Below are 17,847 nucleotides of genomic sequence, written 5' to 3'. Positions count from 1 at the left end.
AGCTGCAGGGTGAGTGCATATGAGGGAACATGGAGTTGCAGGGTGAGTGCATATAAGGGAAGATGGAGTTGCAGGGTGAGTGCATATGAGGGAAGATGGAGTTGCAGGGTGAGTGCATATGAGGGAAGATGGAGTTGCAGGGTGAGTGGCATATGTGGGAAGATGGAGTTGTAGGGTGAGTGGCATATGAGGGAAGATGAAGTTGCAGGGTGAGTGGCATATGTGGATAGATGGAGTTGTAGGGTGAGTGGCATATGAGGGAAGATGGAGCTGCAGGGTGAGTGGCATATGTGGGAAGATGGAGTTGTAGGGTGAGTGGCAAATGAGGGAACATGGAGCTGCAGGGTGAATGGCATATGAGGGAAGATGGAGTTGCAGGGTGAGTGGCATATGTGGGAAGATGGAGTTGTAGGGTGAGTGGCATATGAGGGAAGATGGAGTTGCAGGGTGAGTGGCATATGTGGGAAGATGGAGTTGCAGGGTGAGTGGCATATGAGGGAAGATGGAGTTGCAGGGTGAGTGGCATATGTGGGAAGATGGAGTTGTAGGGAGAGTGGCATAGGAGGGAAGATGGAGTCGCAGGGTGAGGGGCATATGTGGGAAGATGGAGTTGCAGGGTGAGTGGCATATGTGGGAAGATGGAGCTGCAGGGTGAGTGCATATGAGGGAAGATGGAGTTGCAGGGTGAGTGCATATGAGGGAAGATGGAGCTGCAGGGTGAGTGCATATGAGGGAAGATGGAGCTGCAGGGTGAGTGCATATGAGGGAAGATGGAGTTGCAGGGTGAGTTGCATATGAGGGAAGATGGAGTTGCCGGGTGAGTGGCATATGAGGGAAGATGGAGTTGCAGGGTGAGTGGCATATGAGGGAAGATGGAGCTGCAGGGTGAGTGCATATGTGGGAAGATGGAGTTGCAGGGTGAGTGCATATGAGGGAAGATGGAGTTGCAGGGTGAGTGGCATATGAGGGAAGATGGAGCTGCAGGGTGAGTGCATATGAGGGAAGATGGAGTTGCAGGGTGAGTGCATATGAGGGAAGATGGAGCTGCAGGGTGAGTGCATATGAGGGAAGATGGAGTTGCAGGGTGAGTTGCATATGAGGGAAGATGGAGTTGCCGGGTGAGTGGCATATGAGGGAAGATGGAGTTGCAGGGTGAGTGGCATATGAGGGAAGATGGAGCTGCAGGGTGAGTGCATATGTGGGAAGATGGAGCTGCAGGGTGAGTGGCATATGAGGGAAGATGGAGTTGCAGGGTGAGTGGCATATGAGGGAAGATGGAGTTGCAGGGTGAGTGCATATGAGGGAAGATGGAGCTGCAGGGTGAGTGCATATGTGGGAAGATGGAGTTGCAGGGTGAGTGGCATATGAGGGAAGATGGAGTTGCAGGGTGAGTGCATATGAGGGAAGATGGAGCTGCAGGGTGAGTGCATATGTGGGAAGATGGAGTTGCAGGGTGAGTGCATATGAGGGAAGATGGAGCTGCAGGGTGAGTGCATATGAGGGAAGATGGAGTTGCAGGGTGAGTGCATATGAGGGAAGATGGAGTTGCAGGGTGAGTGGCATATGAGGGAAGATGGAGCTGAAGGGTGAGTGCATATGAGGGAAGATGGAGTTGCAGGGTGAGTGGCATATGAGGGAAGATGGAGCTGCAGGGTGAGTGGCATATGAGGGAAGATGGAGCTGCAGGGTGAGTGGCATATGTGGGAAGATGGAGTTGTAGGGTGAGTGGCATATGAGGGAAGATGGAGTTGTAGGGTGAGTGGCATATGAGGGAAGATGGAGTTGTAGGGTGAGTGGCATATGAGGGAAGATGGAGCTGCAGGGTGAGTGGCATATGTGGGAAGATGGAGTTGTAGGGTGAGTGGCATATGAGGGAAGATGGAGTTGCAGGGTGAGTGGTATATGTGGGAAGATGGAGTTGCAGGGTGAGTGGCATATGTGGGAAGATGGAGTTGTAGGGTGAGTGGCATATGAGGGAAGATGGAGTTGCAGGGTGAGTGGCATATGTGGGAAGATGGAGTTGTAGGGTGAGTGGCATATGAGGGAAGATGGAGCTGCAGGGTGAGTGGCATATGAGGGAAGATGGAGTTGCAGGGTGAGTGGCATATGAGGGAAGATGGAGTTTTAGGGTGAGTGCATATGAGGGAAGATGGAGTTGCAGGGTGAGTGGCATATGTGGGAAGATGGAGTTGCAGGGTGAGTGGCATATGAGGGAAGATAGAGTTGCAGGGTGAGTGCATATGAGGGAAGATGGAGCTGCAGGGTGAGTGGCATATGTGGGAAGATGGAGTTGCAGGGTGAGTGCATATGTGGGAAGATGGAGTTGGAGGGTCAGTGCATATGAGGGAAGATGGAGCTGCAGGGTGAGTGCATATGAGGGAAGATGGAGTTGCAGGGTGAGTGCATATGAGGGAAGATGGAGCTGCAGGGTGAGTGCATATGAGGGAAGATGGAGTTGCAGGGTGAGTGGCATATGTGGGAAGATGGAGTTGTAGGGTGAGTGGCATATGAGGGAAGATGGAGTTGCAGGGTGAGTGCATATGAGGGAAGATGGAGTTGCAGGGTGAGTGCATATGAGGGAAGATGGAGTTGCAGGGTGAGTGGCATATGTGGGAAGATGGAGTTGTAGGGTGAGTGGCATATGAGGGAAGATGGAGTTGCAGGGTGAGTGGCATATGAGGGAAGATGGAGCTGCAGGGTGAGTTGCATATGTGGGAAGATGGAGTTGTAGGGTGAGTGGCATATGAGGGAAGATGGAGCTGCAGGGTGAGTGGCATATGTGGGAAGATGGAGTTGTAGGGTGAGTGGCATATGTGGGAAGATGGAGTTGTAGGGTGAGTGGCATATGAGGGAAGATGGAGTTGCAGGGTGAGTGGCATATGTGGGAAGATGGAGTTGTAGGGTGAGTGGCATATGAGGGAACATGGAGCTGCAGGGTGAATGGCATATGAGGGAAGATGGAGTTGCAGGGTGAGTGGCATATGTGGGAAGATGGAGTTGTAGGGTGAGTGGCAAATGAGGGAACATGGAGCTGCAGGGTGAATGGCATATGAGGGAAGATGGAGTTGCAGGGTGAGTGGCATATGTGGGAAGATGGAGTTGTAGGGTGAGTGGCATATGAGGGAAGATGGAGTTGCAGGGTGAGTGGCATATGTGGGAAGATGGAGTTGTAGGGAGAGTGGCATATGAGGGAAGATGGAGCTGCAGGCTGAGTGGCATATGAGGGAAAATGGAGTTGCAGGGTGAGTGGCATATGTGGGAAGATGGAGTTGCAGGGTTAGTGGCATATGAGGGAAGATGGAGTTGCAGGGTGAGTGGCATATGTGGGAAGATGGAGCTGCAGGGTGAGTGCATATGAGGGAAGATGGAGCTGCAGGGTGAGTGCATATGAGGGAAGATGGAGCTGATGGGTGAGTGCATATGAGGGAAGATGGAGTTGCAGGGTGAGTGCATATGAGGGAAGATGGAGTTGCAGGGTGAGTGGCATATGAGGGAAGATGGAGTTGCAGGGTGAGTGCATATGAGGGAAGATGGAGCTGCAGGGTGAGTGGCATATGAGGGAAGATGGAGTTGCAGGGTGAGTGGCATATGTGGGAAGATGGAGTTGCAGGGTGAGTGGCATATGAGGGAAGATGGTGTTGCAGTGTGAGGGCATATGAGGAAAGATGGAGCTGCAGGGTGAGTGGCATATGAGGAAAGATGGAGTTGCACGGTGAGTGGCATATGTGGGAAGATGGAGTTGCAGGGTGAGTGGCATATGAGGAAAGATGGAGTTGCAGGGTGAGTTGCATATGTGGGAAGATGGAGTTGCAGGGTGAGTGGCATATGAGGAAAGATGGAGTTGCAGGGTGAGTGGCATATGTGGGAAGATGGAGTTGCAGGGTGAGTGGCATATGTGGGAAGATGGAGTTGTAGGGTGAGTGGCATATGAGGGAAGATGGAGTTGCAGGGTGAGTGGCATATGTGGGAAGATGGAGTTGTAGGGTGAGTGGCATATGAGGGAAGATGGAGCTGCAGGGTGAGTGGCATATGTGGGAACATGGAGTTGCAGGGTGAGTGCATATGAGGGAAGATGGAGTTGCAGGGTGATTGGCATATGTGGGAAGATGGAGTTGCAGGGTGAGTGCATATGAGGGAAGATGGAGTTGCAGGGTGATTGGCATATGTGGGAAGATGGAGTTGCAGGGTGAGTGGCATATGTGGGAAGATGGAGTTGCAGGGTGATTGGCATATGAGGGAAGATGGAGTTGCAGGGTGAGTGCATATGAGGGAAGATGGAGCTGCAGGGTGAGTGGCATATGTGGGAAGATGGAGTTGCAGGGTGAGTGCATATGTGGGAAGATGGAGTTGCAGGGTGAGTGCATATGAGGGAAGATGGAGCTGCAGGGTGAGTGCATATGAGGGAAGATGGAGTTGCAGGGTGAGTGCATATGAGGGAAGATGGAGTTGCAGGGTGAGTGGCATATGTGGGAAGATGGAGTTGCAGGGTGAGTGGCATATGAGGGAAGATGGTGTTGCAGTGTGAGTGCATATGAGGAAAGATGGAGCTGCAGGGTGAGTGGCATATGAGGGAAGATGGAGTTGCAGGGTGAGTGGCATATGAGGGAAGATGGAGTTGCAGGGTGAGTGCATATGAGGGAAGATGGAGCTGCAGGGTGAGTGGCATATGTGGGAAGATGGAGTTGCAGGGTGAGTGCATATGTGGGAAGATGGAGTTGCAGGGTGAGTGCATATGAGGGAAGATGGAGTTGCAGGGTGAGTGCATATGTGGGAAGATGGAGTTGCAGGGTGAGTGCATATGAGGGAAGATGGAGCTGCAGGGTGAGTGCATATGAGGGAAGATGGAGTTGCAGGGTGAGTGCATATGAGGGTAGATGGAGCTGCAGGGTGAGTGCATATGAGGGAAGATGGAGTTGCAGGGTGAGTGCATATGAGGGAAGATGGAGTTGCAGGGTGAGTGGCATATGAGGGAAGATGGAGTTGCAGGGTGAGTGGCATATGAGGGAAGATGGAGTTGCAGGGTGAGTGGCATATGTGGGAAGATGGAGTTGTAGGGTGAGTGGCATATGAGGGAAGATGGAGTTGCAGGGTGAGTGCATATGTGGGAAGATGGAGTTGCAGGGTGAGTGCATATGAGGGAAGATGGAGCTGCAGGGTGAGTGCATATGAGGGAAGATGGAGTTGCAGGGTGAGTGCATATGAGGGAAGATGGAGCTGCAGGGTGAGTGGCATATGTGGGAAGATGGAGTTGCAGGGTGAGCGCATATGTGGGAAGATGGAGTTGCAGGGTGAGTGCATATGAGGGAAGATGGAGCTGCAGGGTGAGTGCATATGAGGGAAGATGGAGTTGCAGGGTGAGTGCATATGAGGGAAGATGGAGTTGCAGGGTGAGTGGCATATGAGGGAAGATGGAGCTGCAGGGTGAGTGGCATATGTGGGAAGATGGAGTTGCAGGGTGAGTGCATATGTGGGAAGATGGAGTTGCAGGGTGAGTGCATATGAGGGAAGATGGAGCTGCAGGGTGAGTGCATATGAGGGAAGATGGAGTTGCAGGGTGAGTGCATATGAGGGAAGATGGAGTTGCAGGGTGAGTGGCATATGTGGGAAGATGAAGTTGCAGGGTGAGTGCATATGAGGGAAGATGGTGTTGCAGTGTGAGTGCATATGAGGAAAGATGGAGCTGCAGGGTGAGTGGCATATGAGGGAAGATGGAGTTGCAGGGTGAGTGGCATATGTGGGAAGATGGAGTTGTAGGGTGAGTGGCATATGTGGGAAGATGGAGTTGCAGGGTGAGTGGCATATGAGGGAAGATGGAGTTGCAGGGTGAGTGCATATGAGGGAAGATGGAGTTGCAGGGTGAGTGGCATATGAGGGAAGATGGAGTTGCAGGGTGAGTGGCATATGTGGGAAGATGGAGTTGCAGGGTGAGTGGCATATGAGGGAAGATGGAGTTGTAGGGTGAGTGGCATATGAGGGAAGATGGAGCTGCAGGGTGAGTGGCATATGAGGGAAGATGGAGTTGCAGGGTGAGTGGCATATGTGGGAAGATGGAGTTGCAGGGTGAGTGGCATATGAGGGAAGATGGAGTTGCAGGGTGAGTGCATATGAGGGAAGATGGAGCTGCAGGGTGATTGGCATATGTGGGAAGATGGAGTTGCAGGGTGAGTGCATATGTGGGAAGATGGAGTTGCAGGGTGAGTGCATATGAGGGAAGATGGAGCTGCAGGGTAAGTGCATATGAGGGAAGATGGAGTTGCAGGGTGAGTGCATATGAGGGAAGATGGAGTTGCAGGGTGAGTGCATATGAGGGAAGATGGAGTTGCAGGGTGAGTGGCATATGTGGGAAGATGGAGTTGCAGGGTGAGTGCATATGAGGGAAGATGGAGTTGCAGGGTGAGTGCATATGAGGGAAGATGGAGTTGCAGGGTGAGTGGCATATGAGGGAACATGGAGCTGCAGGGTAAGTGCATATGTGGGAAGATGGAGTTGCAGGGTGAGTGCATATGAGGGAAGATGGAGCTGCAGGGTGAGTGGCATATGAGGGAAGATGGAGTTGCAGGGTGAGTGGCATATGTGGGAAGATGGAGTTGCAGGGTGAGTGGCATATGAGGGAAGATGGAGTTGCAGGGTGAGTGGCATATGAGGGAAGATGGAGTTGCAGGGTGAGTGCATATGAGGGAAGATGGAGCTGCAGGGTGTGTGGCATATGAGGGAAGATGGAGTTGCAGGGTCAGTGGCATATGTGGGAAGATGGAGTTGCAGGGTGAGTGGCATATGTGGGAAGATGGAGTTGCAGGGTGAGTGGCATATGAGGGAAGATGGAGTTGCAGGGTGGGTGCATATGAGGGAAGATGGAGCTGCAGGGTGAGTGGCATATGTGGGAAGATGGAGTTGCAGGGTGAGTGGCATATGTGGGAAGATGGAGTTGCAGGGTGAGTGGCATATGAGGGAAGATGGAGTTGCAGGGTGGGTGCATATGAGGGAAGATGGAGTTGCAGGGTGAGTGCATATGAGGGAAGATGGAGTTGCAGGGTGAGTGCATATGAGGGAAGATGGAGTTGCAGGGTGAGTGCATATGAGGGAAGATGGAGTTGCAGGGTGAGTGGCATATGTGGGAAGATGGAGTTGCAGGGTGAGTGCATATGTGGGAAGATGTAGTTGCAGGGTGAGTGGCATATGAGGGAAGATGGAGTTGCAGGGTGAGTGCATATGAGGGAAGATGGAGTTGCAGGGTGAGTGCATATGAGGGAAGATGGAGCTGCAGGGTGAGTGCATATGAGGGAAGATGGAGTTGCAGGGTCAGTGGCATATGTGGGAAGATGGAGCTGCAGGGTGAGTGCATATGAGGGAAGATGGAGTTGCATGGTGAGTGCATATGAGGGAAGATGGTGTTGCAGTGTGAGTGCATATGAGGAAAGATGGAGCTGCAGGGTGAGTGGCATATGTGGGAAGATGGAGTTGCAGGGTGAGTGCATATGAGGAAAGATGGAGTTGCACGGTGAGTGGCATATGTGGGAAGATGGAGTTGCAGGGTGAGTGGCATATGAGGAAAGATGGAGTAGCAGGGTGAGTGGCATATGTGGGAAGATGGAGTTGCAGGGTGAGTGGCATATGAGGAAAGATGGAGTTGCAGGGTGAGTGGCATATGTGGGAAGATGGAGTTGCAGGGTGAGTGCATATGTGGGAAGATGGAGTTGCAGGGTGAGTGGCATATGAGGGAAGATGGAGTTGCAGGGTGAGTGCATATGAGGGAAGATGGAGCTGCAGGGTGAGTGGCATATGTGGGAAGATGGAGTTGCAGGGTGAGTGCATATGTGGGAAGATGGAGTTGCAGGGTGAGTGCATATGAGGGAAGATGGAGTTGCAGGGTGAGTGCATATAAGGGAAGATGGAGCTGCAGGGTGAGTGCATATGAGGGAAGATGGAGTTGCAGGGTGAGTGCATATGAGGGAAGATGGAGCTGCAGGGTGAGTGCATATGAGGGAAGATGGAGTTGCAGGGTCAGTGCATATGAGGGAAGATGGAGCTGCAGGGTGAGTGCATATGAGGGAAGATGGAGTTGCAGGGTGAGTGCATATAAGGGAAGATGGAGCTGCAGGGTGAGTGCATATGAGGGAAGATGGAGTTGCAGGGTGAGTGCATATGAGGGAAGATGGAGCTGCAGGGTGAGTGGCATATGTGGGAAAATGGAGTTGTAGGGTGAGTGGCATATGAGGGAAGATGGAGTTGCAGGGTGAGTGGCATATGAGGGAAGATGGAGCTGCAGGGTGAGTGGCATATGTGGGAAGATGGAGTTGTAGGGTGAGTGGCATATGAGGGAAGATGGAGCTGCAGGGTGAGTGGCATATGTGGGAAGATGGAGTTGTAGGGTGAGTGGCAAATGAGGGAACATGGAGCTGCAGGGTGAAAGGCATATGAGAGAAGATGGAGTTGCAGGGTGAGTGGCATATGTGGGAAGATGGAGTTTTAGGGTGAGTGGCATATGAGGGAAGATGGAGTTGCAGGGTGAGGGGCATATGAGGGAAGATGGAGCTGCAGGGTGAGTGGCATATGAGGGAAAATGGAGTTGCAGGGTGAGTGGCATATGTGGGAAGATGGAGTTGCAGGGTGAGTGACATATGTGGGAAGATGGAGCTGCAGGGTGAGTGCATATGAGGGAAGATGGAGTTGCAGGGTGAGTGGCATATGTGGGAAGATGGAGCTGCAGGGTGAGTGCATATGAGGGAAGATGGAGCTGCAGGGTGAGTGCATATGAGGGAAGATGGAGCTGCAGGGTGAGTGGCATATGAGGGAAGATGGAGCTGCAGGGTGAGTGCATATGTGGGAAGATGGAGTTGCAGGGTGAGTGCATATGAGGGAAGATGGAGTTGCAGGGTGAGTGCATATGAGGGAAGATGGAGCTGCAGGGTGAGTGCATATGAGGGAAGATGGAGTTGCAGGGTGAGTGCATATGAGGGAAGATGGAGCTGCAGGGTGAGTGCATATGAGGGAAGATGGAGTTGCAGGGTGAGTGGCATATGAGGGAAGATGGAGTTGCAGGGTGAGTGGCATATGAGGGAAGATGGAGCTGCAGGGTGAGTGCATATGAGGGAAGATGGAGCTGCAGGGTGAGTGGCATATGAGGGAAGATGGAGCTGCAGGGTGAGTGCATATGAGGGAAGATGGAGTTGCAGGGTGAGTGGCATATGAGGGAAGATGGAGTTGCAGGGTGAGTGGCATATGAGGGAAGATGGAGCTGCAGGGTGAGTGCATATGAGGGAAGATGGAGCTGCAGGGTGAGTGGCATATGAGGGAAGATGGAGCTGCAGGGTGAGTGCATATGAGGGAAGATGGAGTTGCAGGGTGAGTGCATATGAGGGAAGATGGAGTTGCAGGGTGAGTGGCATATGAGGGAAGATGGAGCTGCAGGGTGAGTGGCATATGTGGGAAGATGGAGTTGTAGGGTGAGTGGCATATGAGGGAAGATGGAGCTGCAGGGTGAGTGGCATATGTGGAAAGATGGAGTTGTAGGGTGAGTGGCATATGAGGGAAGATGGAGCTGCAGGGTGAGTGGTATATGTGGGAAGATGGAGTTGCAGGGTGAGTGGCATATGTGGGAAGATGGAGTTGTAGGGTGAGTGGCATATGAGGGAAGATGGAGTTGCAGGGTGAGTGGCATATGTGGGAAGATGGAGTTGTAGGGTGAGTGGCATATGAGGGAAGATGGAGCTGCAGGGTGAGTGGCATATGAGGGAAGATGGAGTTGCAGGGTGAGTGGCATATGAGGGAAGATGGAGTTTTAGGGTGAGTGCATATGAGGGAAGATGGAGTTGCAGGGTGAGTGGCATATGTGGGAAGATGGAGTTGCAGGGTGAGTGGCATATGAGGGAAGATGGAGTTGCAGGGTGAGTGCATATGAGGGAAGATGGAGCTGCAGGGTGAGTGGCATATGTGGGAAGATGGAGTTGCAGGGTGAGTGCATATGTGGGAAGATGGAGTTGGAGGGTCAGTGCATATGAGGGAAGATGGAGCTGCAGGGTGAGTGCATATGAGGGAAGATGGAGTTGCAGGGTGAGTGCATATGAGGGAAGATGGAGTTGCCGGGTGAGTGCATATGAGGGAAGGTGCAGGGTGAGTGGCATATGTGGGAAGATGGAGTTGCAGGGTGAGTGCATATGAGGGAAGATGGAGCTGCAGGGTGAGTGCATATGAGGGAAGATGGAGTTGCAGGGTGAGTGGCATATGTGGGAAGATGGAGTTGTAGGGTGAGTGGCATATGAGGAAAGATGGAGTTGCAGGGTGAGTGCATATGAGGGAAGATGGAGTTGCAGGGTGAGTGCATATGAGGGAAGATGGAGTTGCAGGGTGAGTGGCATATGTGGGAAGATGGAGTTGTAGGGTGAGTGGCATATGAGGGAAGATGGAGTTGCAGGGTGAGTGGCATATGAGGGAAGATGGAGCTGCAGGGTGAGTTGCATATGTGGGAAGATGGAGTTGTAGGGTGAGTGGCATATGAGGGAAGATGGAGCTGCAGGGTGAGTGGCATATGTGGGAAGATGGAGTTGTAGGGTGAGTGGCATATGTGGGAAGATGGAGTTGTAGGGTGAGTGGCATATGAGGGAAGATGGAGTTGCAGGGTGAGTGGCATATGTGGGAAGATGGAGTTGTAGGGTGAGTGGCATATGAGGGAACATGGAGCTGCAGGGTGAATGGCATATGAGGGAAGATGGAGTTGCAGGGTGAGTGGCATATGTGGGAAGATGGAGTTGTAGGGTGAGTGGCAAATGAGGGAACATGGAGCTGCAGGGTGAATGGCATATGAGGGAAGATGGAGTTGCAGGGTGAGTGGCATATGTGGGAAGATGGAGTTGTAGGGTGAGTGGCATATGAGGGAAGATGGAGTTGCAGGGTGAGTGGCATATGTGGGAAGATGGAGTTGTAGGGAGAGTGGCATATGAGGGAAGATGGAGCTGCAGGCTGAGTGGCATATGAGGGAAAATGGAGTTGCAGGGTGAGTGGCATATGTGGGAAGATGGAGTTGCAGGGTGAGTGGCATATGTGGGAAGATGGAGTTGTAGGGTGAGTGGCATATGAGGGAAGATGGAGTTGCAGGGTGAGTGGCATATGAGGGAAGATGGAGCTGCAGGGTGAGTTGCATATGTGGGAAGATGGAGTTGTAGGGTGAGTGGCATATGAGGGAAGATGGAGTTGCAGGGTGAGTGGCATATGAGGGAAGATGGAGCTGCAGGGTGAGTTGCATATGTGGGAAGATGGAGTTGTAGGGTGAGTGGCATATGTGGGAAGATGGAGTTGTAGGGTGAGTGGCATATGAGGGAAGATGGAGTTGCAGGGTGAGTGGCATATGTGGGAAGATGGAGTTGTAGGGTGAGTGGCATATGAGGGAACATGGAGCTGCAGGGTGAATGGCATATGAGGGAAGATGGAGTTGCAGGGTGAGTGGCATATGTGGGAAGATGGAGTTGTAGGGTGAGTGGCAAATGAGGGAACATGGAGCTGCAGGGTGAATGGCATATGAGGGAAGATGGAGTTGCAGGGTGAGTGGCATATGTGGGAAGATGGAGTTGTAGGGTGAGTGGCATATGAGGGAAGATGGAGTTGCAGGGTGAGTGGCATATGTGGGAAGATGGAGTTGTAGGGAGAGTGGCATATGAGGGAAGATGGAGCTGCAGGCTGAGTGGCATATGAGGGAAAATGGAGTTGCAGGGTGAGTGGCATATGAGGGAAGATGGAGTTGCAGGGTGAGTGGCATATGTGGGAAGATGAAGTTGCAGGGTTAGTGGCATATGAGGGAAGATGGAGTTGCAGGGTGAGTGGCATATGTGGGAAGATGGAGTTGTAGGGTGAGTGGCATATGTGGGAAGATGGAGTTGTAGGGTGAGTGGCATATGAGGGAAGATGGAGTTGCAGGGTGAGTGGCATATGTGGGAAGATGGAGTTGTAGGGTGAGTGGCATATGAGGGAACATGGAGCTGCAGGGTGAATGGCATATGAGGGAAGATGGAGTTGCAGGGTGAGTGGCATATGTGGGAAGATGGAGTTGTAGGGTGAGTGGCATATGAGGGAACATGGAGCTGCAGGGTGAATGGCATATGAGGGAAGATGGAGTTGCAGGGTGAGTGGCATATGTGGGAAGATGGAGTTGTAGGGTGAGTGGCATATGAGGGAAGATGGAGTTGCAGGGTGAATGGCATATGAGGGAAGATGGAGTTGCAGGGTGAGTGGCATATGTGGGAAGATGGAGTTGTAGGGTGAGTGGCATATGAGGGAAGATGGAGTTGCAGGGTGAGTGGCATATGTGGGAAGATGGAGTTGTAGGGAGAGTGGCATATGAGGGAAGATGGAGCTGCAGGCTGAGTGGCATATGAGGGAAAATGGAGTTGCAGGGTGAGTGCATATGAGGGAAGATGGAGTTGCAGGGTGAGTGGCATATGTGGGAAGATGAAGTTGCAGGGTTAGTGGCATATGAGGGAAGATGGAGTTGCAGGGTGAGTGGCATATGTGGGAAGATGGAGCTGCAGGGTGAGTGCATATGAGGGAAGATGGAGTTGCAGGGTGAGTGCATATGAGGGAAGATGGAGCTGCAGGGTGAGTGCATATGAGGGAAGATGGAGCTGATGGGTGAGTGCATATGAGGGAAGATGGAGTTGCAGGGTGAGTGCATATGAGGGAAGATGGAGTTGCAGGGTGAGTGGCATATGAGGGAAGATGGAGTTGCAGGGTGAGTGCATATGAGGGAAGATGGAGCTGCAGGGTGAGTGGCATATGAGGGAAGATGGAGTTGCAGGGTGAGTGGCATATGAGGGAAGATGGAGTTGCAGGGTGAGTGGCATATGAGGGAAGATGGAGCTGCAGGGTGAGTGGCATATGTGGGAAGATGGAGTTGCAGGGTGAGTGGCATATGAGGGAAGATGGTGTTGCAGTGTGAGGGCATATGAGGAAAGATGGAGCTGCAGGGTGAGTGGCATATGAGGAAAGATGGAGTTGCACGGTGAGTGGCATATGTGGGAAGATGGAGTTGCAGGGTGAGTGGCATATGAGGAAAGATGGAGTTGCAGGGTGAGTTGCATATGTGGGAAGATGGAGTTGCAGGGTGAGTGGCATATGAGGAAAGATGGAGTTGCAGGGTGAGTGGCATATGTGGGAAGATGGAGTTGCAGGGTGAGTGGCATATGTGGGAAGATGGAGTTGTAGGGTGAGTGGCATATGAGGGAAGATGGAGTTGCAGGGTGAGTGGCATATGTGGGAAGATGGAGTTGTAGGGTGAGTGGCATATGAGGGAAGATGGAGCTGCAGGGTGAGTGGCATATGTGGGAACATGGAGTTGCAGGGTGAGTGCATATGAGGGAAGATGGAGTTGCAGGGTGATTGGCATATGTGGGAAGATGGAGTTGCAGGGTGAGTGCATATGAGGGAAGATGGAGTTGCAGGGTGATTGGCATATGTGGGAAGATGGAGTTGCAGGGTGAGTGGCATATGTGGGAAGATGGAGTTGCAGGGTGATTGGCATATGAGGGAAGATGGAGTTGCAGGGTGAGTGCATATGAGGGAAGATGGAGCTGCAGGGTGAGTGGCATATGTGGGAAGATGGAGTTGCAGGGTGAGTGCATATGTGGGAAGATGGAGTTGCAGGGTGAGTGCATATGAGGGAAGATGGAGCTGCAGGGTGAGTGCATATGAGGGAAGATGGAGTTGCAGGGTGAGTGCATATGAGGGAAGATGGAGTTGCAGGGTGAGTGGCATATGTGGGAAGATGGAGTTGCAGGGTGAGTGGCATATGAGGGAAGATGGTGTTGCAGTGTGAGTGCATATGAGGAAAGATGGAGCTGCAGGGTGAGTGGCATATGAGGGAAGATGGAGTTGCAGGGTGAGTGGCATATGAGGGAAGATGGAGTTGCAGGGTGAGTGCATATGAGGGAAGATGGAGCTGCAGGGTGAGTGGCATATGAGGGAAGATGGAGTTGCAGGGTGAGTGGCATATGAGGGAAGATGGAGTTGCAGGGTGAGTGCATATGTGGGAAGATGGAGTTGCAGGGTGAGTGCATATGTGGGAAGATGGAGTTGCAGGGTGAGTGCATATGTGGGAAGATGGAGTTGCAGGGTGAGTGCATATGAGGGAAGATGGAGTTGCAGGGTGAGTGCATATGTGGGAAGATGGAGTTGCAGGGTGAGTGCATATGAGGGAAGATGGAGCTGCAGGGTGAGTGCATATGAGGGAAGATGGAGTTGCAGGGTGAGTGCATATGAGGGTAGATGGAGCTGCAGGGTGAGTGCATATGAGGGAAGATGGAGTTGCAGGGTGAGTGCATATGAGGGAAGATGGAGTTGCAGGGTGAGTGGCATATGAGGGAAGATGGAGTTGCAGGGTGAGTGGCATATGAGGGAAGATGGAGTTGCAGGGTGAGTGGCATATGTGGGAAGATGGAGTTGTAGGGTGAGTGGCATATGAGGGAAGATGGAGTTGCAGGGTGAGTGCATATGTGGGAAGATGGAGTTGCAGGGTGAGTGCATATGAGGGAAGATGGAGCTGCAGGGTGAGTGCATATGAGGGAAGATGGAGCTGCAGGGTGAGTGCATATGAGGGAAGATGGAGTTGCAGGGTGAGTGCATATGAGGGAAGATGGAGCTGCAGGGTGAGTGGCATATGTGGGAAGATGGAGTTGCAGGGTGAGCGCATATGTGGGAAGATGGAGTTGCAGGGTGAGTGCATATGAGGGAAGATGGAGCTGCAGGGTGAGTGCATATGAGGGAAGATGGAGTTGCAGGGTGAGTGCATATGAGGGAAGATGGAGCTGCAGGGTGAGTGGCATATGTGGGAAGATGGAGTTGCAGGGTGAGTGCATATGAGGGAAGATGGAGCTGCAGGGTGAGTGGCATATGTGGGAAGATGGAGTTGCAGGGTGAGTGCATATGTGGGAAGATGGAGTTGCAGGGTGAGTGCATATGAGGGAAGATGGAGCTGCAGGGTGAGTGCATATGAGGGAAGATGGAGTTGCAGGGTGAGTGCATATGAGGGAAGATGGAGTTGCAGGGTGAGTGGCATATGTGGGAAGATGAAGTTGCAGGGTGAGTGCATATGAGGGAAGATGGTGTTGCAGTGTGAGTGCATATGAGGAAAGATGGAGCTGCAGGGTGAGTGGCATATGAGGGAAGATGGAGTTGCAGGGTGAGTGGCATATGTGGGAAGATGGAGTTGTAGGGTGAGTGGCATATGTGGGAAGATGGAGTTGCAGGGTGAGTGGCATATGAGGGAAGATGGAGTTGCAGGGTGAGTGGCATATGAGGGAAGATGGAGTTGCAGGGTGAGTGGCATATGTGGGAAGATGGAGTTGTAGGGTGAGTGGCATATGAGGGAAGATGGAGCTGCAGGGTGAGTGGCATATGAGGGAAGATGGAGTTGCAGGGTGAGTGGCATATGTGGGAAGATGGAGTTGTAGGGTGAGTGGCATATGAGGGAAGATGGAGCTGCAGGGTGAGTGGCATATGAGGGAAGATGGAGTTGCAGGGTGAGTGGCATATGTGGGAAGATGGAGTTGCAGGGTGAGTGGCATATGAGGGAAGATGGAGTTGCAGGGTGAGTGCATATGAGGGAAGATGGAGCTGCAGGGTGATTGGCATATGTGGGAAGATGGAGTTGCAGGGTGAGTGCATATGTGGGAAGATGGAGTTGCAGGGTGAGTGCATATGAGGGAAGATGGAGCTGCAGGGTAAGTGCATATGAGGGAAGATGGAGTTGCAGGGTGAGTGCATATGAGGGAAGATGGAGTTGCAGGGTGAGTGCATATGAGGGAAGATGGAGTTGCAGGGTGAGTGGCATATGTGGGAAGATGGAGCTGCAGGGTGAGTGCATATGAGGGAAGATGGAGTTGCAGGGTGAGTGCATATGAGGGAAGATGGAGTTGCAGGGTGAGTGGCATATGAGGGAACATGGAGCTGCAGGGTGAGTGGCATATGAGGGAAGATGGAGTTGCAGGGTGAGTGCATATGAGGGAAGATGGAGTTGCAGGGTGAGTGCATATGAGGGAAGATGGAGCTGCAGGGTGAGTGCATATGTGGGAAGATGGAGTTGCAGGGTGAGTGCATATGAGGGAAGATGGAGCTGCAGGGTGAGTGGCATATGAGGGAAGATGGAGTTGCAGGGTGAGTGGCATATGTGGGAAGATGGAGTTGCAGGGTGAGTGGCATATGAGGGAAGATGGAGTTGCAGGGTGAGTGCATATGAGGGAAGATGGAGCTGCAGGGTGTGTGGCATATGAGGGAAGATGGAGTTGCAGGGTCAGTGGCATATGTGGGAAGATGGAGTTGCAGGGTGAGTGGCATATGTGGGAAGATGGAGTTGCAGGGTGAGTGGCATATGAGGGAAGATGGAGTTGCAGGGTGGGTGCATATGAGGGAAGATGGAGCTGCAGGGTGAGTGGCATATGTGGGAAGATGGAGTTGCAGGGTGAGTGGCATATGTGGGAAGATGGAGTTGCAGGGTGAGTGGCATATGAGGGAAGATGGAGTTGCAGGGTGGGTGCATATGAGGGAAGATGGAGTTGCAGGGTGAGTGCATATGAGGGAAGATGGAGTTGCATGGTGAGTGCATATGAGGGAAGATGGTGTTGCAGTGTGAGTGCATATGAGGAAAGATGGAGCTGCAGGGTGAGTGGCATATGAGGAAAGATGGAGTTGCACGGTGAGTGGCATATGTGGGAAGATGGAGTTGCAGGGTGAGTGGCATATGAGGGAAGATGGAGCTGCAGGGTGAGTGGCATATGAGGGAAGATGGAGCTGCAGGGTGAGTGCATATGAGGGAAGATGGAGTTGCATGGTGAGTGCATATGAGGGAAGATGGTGTTGCAGTGTGAGTGCATATGAGGAAAGATGGAGCTGCAGGGTGAGTGGCATATGAGGAAAGATGGAGTTGCACGGTGAGTGGCATATGTGGGAAGATGGAGTTGCAGGGTGAGTGGCATATGAGGAAAGATGGAGTAGCAGGGTGAGTGGCATATGTGGGAAGATGGAGTTGCAGGGTGAGTGGCATATGAGGAAAGATGGAGTTGCAGGGTGAGTGGCATATGTGGGAAGATGGAGTTGCAGGGTGAGTGCATATGAGGGAAGATGGAGCTGCAGGGTGTGTGGCATATGAGGGAAGATGGAGTTGCAGGGTCAGTGGCATATGTGGGAAGATGGAGTTGCAGGGTGAGTGGCATATGTGGGAAGATGGAGTTGCAGGGTGAGTGGCATATGAGGGAAGATGGAGTTGCAGGGTGGGTGCATATGAGGGAAGATGGAGCTGCAGGGTGAGTGGCATATGTGGGAAGATGGAGTTGCAGGGTGAGTGGCATATGTGGGAAGATGGAGTTGCAGGGTGAGTGGCATATGAGGGAAGATGGAGTTGCAGGGTGGGTGCATATGAGGGAAGATGGAGTTGCAGGGTGAGTGCATATGAGGGAAGATGGAGTTGCATGGTGAGTGCATATGAGGGAAGATGGTGTTGCAGTGTGAGTGCATATGAGGAAAGATGGAGCTGCAGGGTGAGTGGCATATGAGGAAAGATGGAGTTGCACGGTGAGTGGCATATGTGGGAAGATGGAGTTGCAGGGTGAGTGGCATATGAGGGAAGATGGAGCTGCAGGGTGAGTGGCATATGAGGGAAGATGGAGCTGCAGGGTGAGTGCATATGAGGGAAGATGGAGTTGCATGGTGAGTGCATATGAGGGAAGATGGTGTTGCAGTGTGAGTGCATATGAGGAAAGATGGAGCTGCAGGGTGAGTGGCATATGAGGAAAGATGGAGTTGCACGGTGAGTGGCATATGTGGGAAGATGGAGTTGCAGGGTGAGTGGCATATGAGGAAAGATGGAGT

The 17,847-nt window shown here is 52.3% G+C and overlaps 1 protein-coding gene across 1 annotated transcript in view; it reads right to left on the bottom strand.

Annotated features, from left to right (window-relative positions):
* LOC142303953 (uncharacterized) overlaps nucleotides 1–17,847 on the bottom strand; it is a 291,806-nt gene that overhangs the window by 166,946 nt on the left and 107,013 nt on the right. The gene's annotated exons all lie outside the window — the stretch shown is intronic.

The sequence above is a fragment of the Anomaloglossus baeobatrachus genome, chromosome 1, assembly GCF_048569485.1.
Source record: "Anomaloglossus baeobatrachus isolate aAnoBae1 chromosome 1, aAnoBae1.hap1, whole genome shotgun sequence".
NCBI classification, from domain to species: domain Eukaryota; kingdom Metazoa; phylum Chordata; class Amphibia; order Anura; family Aromobatidae; genus Anomaloglossus; species Anomaloglossus baeobatrachus.
The sequence above is the reverse complement of the archived record's forward strand: the minus strand, read 5'-3'. Positions and strand labels throughout refer to the sequence as shown.